The sequence below is a fragment of the Alexandromys fortis genome, unplaced genomic scaffold, assembly GCF_014885135.2.
Source record: "Alexandromys fortis isolate MF-2015 unplaced genomic scaffold, M_Fortis_MF-2015_v1.1 scaffold_128, whole genome shotgun sequence".
Lineage (NCBI taxonomy): Eukaryota > Metazoa > Chordata > Mammalia > Rodentia > Cricetidae > Alexandromys > Alexandromys fortis.
In genome coordinates this window covers 1,166,159-1,176,475 of record NW_026068012.1, presented here as the reverse complement: position 1 = coordinate 1,176,475, position 10,317 = coordinate 1,166,159, and the positions used below count along the sequence as shown (strand labels likewise).

The window sequence follows — 10,317 nt, the reverse complement described above, 5'->3', positions numbered from 1 at the left end:
CTCCAGCTCCAGGGGATCCAACACCTTCTGGCCTCAGTTGTCACCTGCACACATGTGGAATGCACTCATGCAGACATTACCCATACATGAATAAAGCAAAGGTAACTCTTAGGGCTGCAGAATGGCTCAGAAGGTAGGAGCTCTGGCTGCTTTCCCAGAGCGTCCAGGATGGGTTCCCAGCCCCCACACAGCAGCAGACAGCCATCAGTAGCTCTAGTTCCAGGAGATCCAATACCTTCTTCTAGCCTCTGCAGACACCAAGCACACAAGTGCACAGACATACATGCAGGAAAAACATCTGTATACATAAAATAAAATATTTTTATTTAATTGTTTTTAAACAAGAAGAGAGCTACCAAATGAACCTATTTACATAAACCTACGGGAGAAAGTCACTCTGTCGCCAGAAACCAGACTGATCGCTTGGGTCCAATGGCGGAGGAAGCTGACAAAGGACACAGGGAATTCTGGACAAGTGATGGGAATATCCTATGTGCCGACTCAGATAATAGGCGCATGGGTATATACATTTCTTAAACCCATCAAACTACATTAAAATGGATGCATCTTATTATATGTAAATAAAGTTAATTAAAAATACACATTTAATTTTTAGCATATCAGAGAACTGTTTGTCATTTAGATGAGCAGAGACCAGGGGCAAGAATCAAAACTCCTGGGCCCAGAGATAGTGCACTGGGTAAAGCACTCGCTGGGTGAGTCTGACAGCCTAAGTTCAGATCCCAAGGAGTCCCGAAAAGCCTGATGTAGGCGGGCAAGCACTGTGTCCAAGCACCACTGCTGGACCAGGCAGAGACTGGGCAGTCTAGAGGTGATGGAGGCAGTAGTAAAGAGAGTCCATCTCAAACAAGGTGGAAGGTGAAGAAAGACACCTCAAGTTCAGCCTCCTATCTCCACACGTGTATAACACACACACACAGATGTGAACACCCTGAAAGCCTAGAGTGCAACCTGGATTTCAACTTGAGATGTGGAATAATTAGGATAGAAATAATAATATTTTAGTGGTGAAGGTGAGTCACGTGAGGCAGCTGATACAGGGACAGAAGGACGCGGGTACTGACAGATGCAGATGAAACGAATGGGCAGCTTTGATGACGGGCTGACACCCCCAGAAACGTCGGCCATGTAGCTCCTGCGTGAGCAGAGAAAGAGAGGCGTTTACTGCTACTGTAAAGACCCTAGTGCAACTCGGCCTGGGGCTGGAAGGAACCCTGAGGGGGAAGGCGATGGAATTCAGCCAACAACTGGGTAAAGAGGAGTGAGAAGACAGCCTAGACTTGAAGGCTGGAATCCCAGTGAAATGGGGGGAGAGAGTGATAACTTATCATTCTGGACCCGCAGGAGTGCAGCCTGGCAGACGCTGAACTCAGGGTACCCACAGGACAAAGGTGATGCCAAGAAGAGCAAAAGGATGGTTGTAAAACACCTGGAGTCGGAAGGCCCTGGAAGCAAGCTTGCTCTTGCTTGTCCTGAGGCAGCTCCCCCCCTCTTCATCTACCAACTCCATTTTGCCTGGAAAGTCAGGTCGGTTGGGTCCCTACGGCAGAGCAGACAGCAAAGACGTCAAGTACCTTACCATCTAACTCCTGGCTCCTGGGATCAGAACAACCTGGATTCAAACTCTAGTTGTATCACATACCTATTGTGCGACCCAGGTTAGCCAACTCTTGAATCTCAGCCCTCAGAGTGAAAGGAGCCGAGGTGCCGCCGCCCCCCCCCCCCCCCCCCCCCCCCCCCCCCCCCCCCCCCCCCCCCCCCCCCCCCCCCCCCCCCCCCCCCCCCCNCCCCCCCCCCCCCCCCGCAGACGCTGCACTCCGCTGGTGACCCACAGCCTCCTTCTCCCCTTATAGGTGGAGCTCCTCTGGGCAGGGAGCTCTTTCCAAACAAGACCTCTGGACTCCAAAACCCACAAACAGACAGTGGAAGAAGGCTGGTGGTGGGAATCCCCAGTTCGGCGGGCTGTGACGTCAAGAAGCACATGTGACTACACACACACACACACACACACACACACACACACACACACTTACCTAATTCTGGGGAGGTTCCCTTTTGGCAAGTTATATCTAATCTAATGAAAAGTATTTGTGAACCCCAGTTCATTGGGCTGTGACGTCAAGATGCACACGTGACACACACACACACACACACACACACACACACACACACACACACAGTGTGGGCAGGGGCGGGGAGTACGACGGCAGTCCGCCACCTTCTTCCGGGAAGGAAACAGCAACCTGCTTGGGGAAGCCACTGGAGTTCCGGCGCAGATCCACCTCCGGGACCCACGGGACACTCAGGTCCTATTGGCATTCTGCAAGAGGACAAGGCATTTGGGACTTCCCCACGATCGCCCGGGGAGGAAGGAGACCGACCGCCACCCTGCGCTGAGTCCACTCCGCCACCGGGACTGCCAATCAGAGCGCCCAGCCAATCGAAGCTGCTGACTGTTGTCACGAGACCCATGGAACAGGACGGGGAAGGGCTCCGGGTTTGGTCCCGCCCTGCCCAGCCCCGGGTGCCTACGCGCCCAGGTGGCAGTGTGCTTTGCAATCACACCCCTAAGAGGGTGAGACTTAGGGGCTCAGAAGGGTGAGAACCTTCCCTGCCCGCATCTAGACTTTTCTTCTCAACCGTGTGGCATCTCCTCACCCGCACACCCCTCCTTGTGTGTGACCTAGTTAGGAGTGGACTGTAGGCTTGTCCAGGAGGTGGCGGCAGTGGACCACCCCCCCCACCCCCCTATCCCACCCCACCCCTGCCTTGCGCCTGACCTGGGTGCTGTTACAGGGCCCTGAAGCTGGAGGAGGAAAGAAGTACGCAGTCCAGAGAAAGTTCTCTAACGGTGGGATTCAAACCAGATCCACCTATCTCTAAAGAAAACCAGTAGCTAGATATAGTCCCACTTGGTGGTCCTTGGGCTGGGCTTGGGGAGGGAGGCGGGTACCCGACTACACCACAGGGAACCTCCCTCACAATCAGCTGCCAGTAATTCCAGGAATGAAGCTACAGGGCCCAGATTACTCCTCAAAGAATGGAATCTAAGCCTTATCTCTGGGATGGTGGCTGTGCTGACTGACCTATTAGCCACAGAGCGCCCTGAGGCTTCCCAGCACCAGCCAGAGCCCACTGTACCGAGCTTTCCCTGTCTTCTTCAGAGGAACTCGGCATGGGTCGTCACAGAGCATCGTGTGCACTGGCTTGAAGTCAACCCCTGCTCCCTCGTGATGTTTTTCCATCCTTTGGTGCCTGGGAAATTAGAATTCCCCGCAGCAGGGCACCAAAATTGAGATGTTCAAGTCCCCTACACAAAATGGTGCAGCATTTACATATAATCTACACATCCTCCCGTACACTTCAGACTGTCTCGAGATCACTTACAGTAACGCAATAATGCTGTGTAGACGTTATCATACTGCGCTGGTCAGGAAGGCTGACAACAGAAGCCCGTGTCTGTTCGGTACAAATCAGACTTCTATTGGCTGTGGTGGTAGCAAGGCTGGGAAGCCAACCCCAATGGCTTGTCCACACAATACCGGCTTTCTGCCCCGGAGTTACTCCTTCTCTCGGGCTCTTGCGACAAAGTCCGAAGGACTTTTAGAAGGTGCCGCTGCTTCTGCGTGTACCCGCGAAGTGAAAAAACTGGGCTAGTTTTGTATCGCTGAGGCACACGACAGCCCACGGACAGCGAACTCCATTGCTTTGAGGCTCTGACTAGGCAGACCATCACAGCAAAGGACAGGGCAGGGCAAAACTGAGCATCCCCATAGCATCCAGGAAGACGGGGGAGGCTAGGGACAAAATGTACCCTTCAAAGGTAAGCCCCATGGTGCCACTCTCTCCACTGAAGCCCCACCTCTGAACACGGCACCAAACCTTCAGCACACAGGCCTTCCTCACAGGACCTTTCTATCTAACCCGTTCTTTTCTTTGAATGTTGTTTTTCTAATTATATGTTATATATATAACGTATATAACATATATAATATATATAACATATAATATATGTTATATAAATATATAAGATCTTATTAAGTGAAAATACTAGTCGGTGTCAATGAGATAGAAAAGCCTCCCAAAGTGCATCACAAAGATGACAAAGTCGCTTTGTCCTCTGGGAGGGAGTATGTCTGGGTCAAGAACGGATTCTTAACCCTGCAAGTAGCTGTTTCTCAAGAGCACAACACTTTTTATCTGAGAAAAAAAAAGCGGCCCTGCTAGGCTTTATTGTGGACTCGTTTCCCAGCAATCCTGGTTCTTCTAGAATACCGCCAAAGCCTCTTACACAATGCGCCTGCTTCCTACCCTCCTTGGCATTGTGGATTGTGGACTGGCAGAGGTCACTGTATACACTGTTAATTACCACGTTTAGATTAGCGTAGTGTCTTAACTAGGCTTTCTACTGCTGGGAACACCATGACCTAAAGTAAAGCCAGGGAAGAAGGGGTTCATTTGGCTGGCACTTCCACACTGTACCCCATCACTGAAGGGAGTCAGGGCAGGAACGCAGCCAGGGCAGGAATCAGGAGGCAGGAGCTGATGCAGAGGCCATGGAGGGGTTCTGCTTACTGGTTTGTTCCCCAGGGTTTGTTCAGCCTGCTTTTTTATAGAACCCAGAGCCACCAACCCAGGCGTGGTACCACCCACAATGGGCTGGGCCCTCCCCCATGAATCACTAATTAAGAAAATGCCTGACACTCTTGCCCACAGCTGGATCTTATGGAGGCCTCTCCTCAATTCAGGTTCCCTCCTCTCAGGTGGCTTTAGGTTCTCTCAAACTGACATGAAAGTCTCCAGCGCATATTGGAAGAAACGGGGTCCACGCTTGCTTCGCTTTTGTTGACTCTCTTCTGGCTTCCCTCCCCCCATTCCCTGCCCACCTCCTGTTGGGCTCCCCCAGTAGCCCCTTCTGGTTTGGAGCCATGTGAATTCTGGAAGCCTCTGCCCACCCACCCTTTACGAACTCTTTTCCCCCTTTCTTGGTTCCTTTCTACTTTCACGACCTGCATTTCCTCTCTCTCTCTCTCTCTCTCTCTCTCTCTCTCTCTCTCTCTCTCTCTCTCTCTCTCTCTCTCTCTCTCTCTCTCTTCCTTTCTCTCTCTCTCTGTAGCTCTCCCTCTCTCTTCTAGGTATCTCCCCCTGAGGCTTCTTCACTTTCTCTCTCTTTCTCTCTCTCTCTTTCAGAAACACAATAATTAAGTGGGGTTGTGTGAAATTTTGAAACGCCTCACAGTGAAGAGTAAAGAGTCAACTACAGAGTAGAGACAAATCTTTACCAGCTATAATTCAGGCACACAATTAACATAAGGGACTTCAAAAATTAAACACCCAACAAACCTTCCAGCCAGTATCAAGCTGCATGAGATGAACAGAGAGCCCTTAAAAGAAGAAATATGAGCTGTCAGTGGGTGGTTCCCAGTGTTCAACACCCTCACCCATCAGGGAAAGACAAAACTATGTTGAGGTTTTTACCTCACTCCAGTCAGAATGGCTAAAATCAAGGTGGGAAAGACAACAAACATGGCTGAAGCTATAAAGAAGGGCCCTAGAACAAAGTCCGTGACGTGCAAACTGGTGCGGCCACTGTGGAAATCAGTGCAGAGGTTCCTCAAAAATCCAAAAATAGAGCCACCGTATGGCCCAGCTGCCACTCCTGGGCACACACCCAAAGGGCTCGAGTGCTGTCGCGGAGACACCTGTACACACGTGCTCATCGCTGCACGAGTCACAGAGTGAGAGAACAGAACCCTCCGCCTCGCCGACGTCTGTCTCAGTAACCTTTCTCACTGGCGTGCCCAAACAGGCAACTCCAGAAAGAAAGGGTTCCTTCTGGCCCACAAGCGGAAGTGGCAAGGGCTTGAGGCAGCCAGTCACACGGTATCCAACTGGGAAATGGAAGGATCAATGTGTCTGTCACTCAACTCACGCCGCCCACTTTGAACAAGCCATGGTCCTCTGCCTAGGGAACAGTCTCACCCGCAGCTAAGGTGGGTCTTCCCACATCAGCACAGTCAGGATAAGCCCCCACAGGCTCACCCAGAGGCCTGTCTCCCAGGCTTCTGACCAGCCGGGTGGAATCAGGCATCTCTGGCTTCTCCCTGTCTACTCTTTGCTTCTCTCTCCTCTTTGCTCTCTCCTGCCCCCAGCCTGAGCTGTGGGTTTCCCAGAAGACAGCGGAGCCCTAGCAGAGGCACAGCCAGCGGACTTTGAGGGGGGCTCCTTCCAGAGAATCACAGGGCTTCCGTTAAGGCCCCACCTTCTGGCAGTACCCCAGCTCTTCACAGGTGCCCCAAGCTGGTGCTGATGCATTTAACATGTGAGCCACCAACAGGCACCTGAGATCCAAACCACAACAAATACAAACATTTACACCAACTTCGAGAGTACAACAATTGAGAAGGTTGTTCAGCATGAGCCACCCAACCTATCCTTCACACCATCGCTGGTCCATCTTCCCCAGGACCCAGAATCCCCATCTCACAGTGCACTCCATGGGGAAGGCATCCCCTCCAGCTGTGTGCTGCCTTCTACAACGGTTAGAATTCAGCTGTCCGGCTCGCTTGCCGTGAGCACCTGTTGTCACCTGTGCACCGAACAGGGCGGGACACTCTGCAAAGATAGCCACAGAGCACGCGATGTCAGCTGCTGAGAGAGACATATCAGAGCTCTGAGAGCAGGGGCATTTAAGAGCACGTGTGCCCCGGTCCTTCCTGGGGCCTCGCCTCACTATATAAGGCTGTGCACTGATCCTTCCTGGGGCCTCGCCTCACTATATAAGGCTGTGCCCCGGTCCTTCCTGGGGCCTCGCCTCACTATATAAGGCTGTGCACTGATCCTTCCTGGGGCCTCGCCTCACTATATAAGGCTGTGCACCCACGAGCACATTCAAGCCTTCAGAATCATCAGCAGGATTTGACACCGCTATCTTTGGAAACAGCGTGTGCCTTTCGAGCCCACCTGGGGTTATCTGTGGGCAGTGCACTCGCCTTATAAAGAGACACACATGGCCACGCCACTCAGACCAAAGGAATTCAGACACATTGCCTCAGAACTCCAAAAATAATACGCCCCCATTTAGGGACTGCAGGGGGAGAGGCTTGGAGCTCAGCTCCACTTGCTAGGATGCGGCAATAAATAAAAAAAAATAAAATAAAAAATTAAAAAAAAACAATCTAGGGAGTATGTATGCTAACAAATACATAACCTACTTCCTCCACCTAGGGGTTGGAAACCATGTGTCCATCAGAAGGGCTGGACTTCTGCAATTAGCAGCTCCTGCAGCTGTGGGTGCTGGTGGACCACAGAACACACTTTAATACCCTCAAACACAGAACCTAAAGTGCAGCCCTCTGAAGGCTACTAAGGAAGAGAAGTAGACAGGGATTCTTGAGAGGCGAGGGGTTAAACAATGTCTGGGTCAACCTTTGCACACTCCTGTCCATCAGGACGTGAACTCTGATTTCCAACACGCCGATCAGAAGTCCCTTGTCACGCCAGGCTGTGACTCGGGTCGGGGAATCACCCAGCCCTCAGCAGAGAAGCTTCTCCCTGCAGCAGATGGAACTAACACAGAGACCCACAACCAGACAGTGCAGGGAGGGAGAGACCTAGGAGCACCTAGCCCTAAACGGGGTCTTCATCAGAGCCCTCTCCTCAGGGCTCAGGGAATCTCCACAGGAGAGGCTGTGAGAGCAAGAGGGAATGGAGTCTGCCAGATCCCATAGGACGGATGCATGTATGAACTCGGATGCACGTATGAACTCGGATGCACGTATGAACTCATGCTGGCGGCGTGCAGAAGACAAGCCGGAGAGGGTCAACCAGACAGGGTCCCAGCACTGAGAGGAGCAGAGAGTCCACCCCTACCAAGAAGCTGTTTGCGCCTGATAGGAGCTGGGGAGCACATCAGTTTCCCCAGGGGAGTGCACTGGCTGTACTGACACACTCCAGGGCTGCCCAACCCAAAACAGACTTCCATGTCTTTTGTGGGTGAGTGTTGTTTGCTTTGGTATATTTTACCTTATTGATTTTTCTTTAGGATTTTGTTTGGATTTCTGGGGTTTTTTTTGTTGTTGTTATTTTATTTAAGTGTTTTGTTTTTTGAGAGAGAGAGAGAGAGAGAGAGAGAGAGAAAACATAAAGTTGGTTGGATAGGGAGGTGGGGAGAATCTGGAAGGAGTTGGTGGAGAGAAAAGAATATAATCAAAAGATATTGTATGAAAAACTTTTAATAACTGTTTCTAATTCCCTAGGGCAGAGGTTCTCAACCTTCCTGATGCTGCAAACTTTCGGCATAGTTCCTTGTGTCGTGGTGATCCCAACTGTAAAAATATTTTCATTGCTACTTCATAACTGTAATTTTGCTGCTGTTATGAACTGTAAATACCTGTGTTTTCCAGTGGTCTCAGCGACCCCTGTGAAAGGTCGAGATGCACAGGTTGAGAACCACTGCCCTAGATCAAATGTCCCTTTCTTTTATCCTCTCAGTGACAATCAGCTGGTATTCGCAATAAAACTACACGTGAGGAAAAAAAGAATCATGCTATGAATATATAGTCAGTCACAAATATTCTCTAAAATATAGATCTCTAATGTTAGAGTGACCATTCACAAGTGCAGATGGGTGCCCCTACACTCTTGGCCTCTGTGGTGGTTTGCATAGGAATGCCCCCCACAGACTCATGTGTGGGCAGACTTTGTGATTTAGATGCTCAAGCTAGGAGGCCTAGTGGGACAGTCTCCTGGTGCCTGTGGATCAAGACGTAGAGCTCTCAGCTCCTTCTCCAGCACCATGTCTGCCTGCACAGTGCCATGCTTCTCACCGTGATGATAATAAACTAAACCTCTGAACTGTAAGCCAACATCCATTAAATGTTTTCCTTTATGAGAGTTGCCATGGCCTCTTCACAGCCAATAAAGCCCTAACTAAGACAGCCTCCGTGTCGTCTGCAGGAAATGGAAAATGAGGTTCTCCGTCCGGTACATGTCATTGAGTTTCGTTTACAGCAGGCTCACCCTTGTGTCCCTACCCAGGGTGCTCCAGGCTCCGATGCACCCCTTTTGACAGACACCTGGCCCATGCTTGCATGCCCAACACAAGCAGAAACAGCAGCTCACACGCCTGTGTCCAGCAGCACACGGGAAGATGCTCTGTGCCAAGTGTGGCAGGAACTGGAAAGCCAGCTCCCTGGGTTTATAGCCTACAAAATGTTAAGCCAAAAACTCAGGTGTGGCTCTCCACGCCAGATTTCCAGGGCCCTGCATTTGACAAACACCTTCCTAAGTTTTCACAAGGAGTTCTCAAGGGGGCAGGGCCACAGCACAGAGCATACGCTGGAATAACTACATTCTCATAACAAGGCACAGGGTGACTGACAACGTGTTTGCAGTGAACTGTATGTAAGTGACAACATGGGCCGGTGTGGTGTTAAATCCCATCAGCCACTCCCCAGAGCCCCTTTCCCGAAAAGAATCCCAATCTGGGGTGTGTGCTTGCTGTAGTAACTGATGCCTTCTAGAACAAACCCGTGCTGGGCTAATTACAGTTTCTATTTTTAAATGCATCTCCATTCTTCTCCTCCAGCCCAGCGCTGCTCCAGGACACCAGCAATAAAATACCATTACTGCTAACGGCACAGCCTGTGCTGGCTCAAAATAACTTGTTTGCAGCCCACTGGGAGGCCCCTGTGCCCCGGCACACAAAGACCCAATATGTGCCTTCGAAGGAGCCCTACGCGAAGACATACAGTGGCACAGAGCTCTAGGACGATGTCCCACTTAGGACCTCCCAGGGTCCAAGAGTGAATCCCTCCCAGAGGCCACCACACTGCTTCCCGGTGGGTCTGTGGGGACAGGCCATGACATGTGTGTATATCATCTCTCTAGAGCCTGCTGGGCTGTGTCAGAGGGAGCCATGGCACAGAAGAGCCTTCTAACAGCTGCTCAGGCATTGGTCTGAAAGCAGAGTCCCAGCAGCACCACCTGATGTCTGTCCTTTCCACCACAGGAATGAGCGGGGCTGACGGACAAGGCCACCAAGTGAGAACTGGCTCTCTATGGCAGGCCACTCAGCAGCGCCATTCACTGGCTTCCTGGCCTTGGGCTGTTGCATCAAAGGGACAAAATGACAGAGTAGGTGTAGGTGACAGAGCTGTCTTCTTTAACTGCTCCGAGGGATTTACATCTGACTTCGGCAGTATCACAGGGCTGTGCTCCTCACCAGATTCGCCCTCCAGTCCAGGCGTCTGTGGACACTTCCCCAGTGTCTGCCTTCCCTTCATATGCATCCTT

At 51.3% G+C, this 10,317-nt stretch overlaps 1 long non-coding RNA gene across 1 annotated transcript; it reads right to left on the bottom strand.

Annotated features, from left to right (window-relative positions):
- Nucleotides 1-240: 240 nt before the first annotated feature.
- Nucleotides 241-2,940, bottom strand: LOC126513643 (uncharacterized). The gene is made up of 3 exons (XR_007595402.1): nucleotides 2,802-2,940; nucleotides 2,240-2,341; nucleotides 241-1,561 (listed from the first exon to the last, which is right to left on the bottom strand). It is a non-coding gene; the product is annotated as an uncharacterized lncRNA (long non-coding RNA).
- Between the last annotated feature and the right edge of the window lie 7,377 nt (nucleotides 2,941-10,317).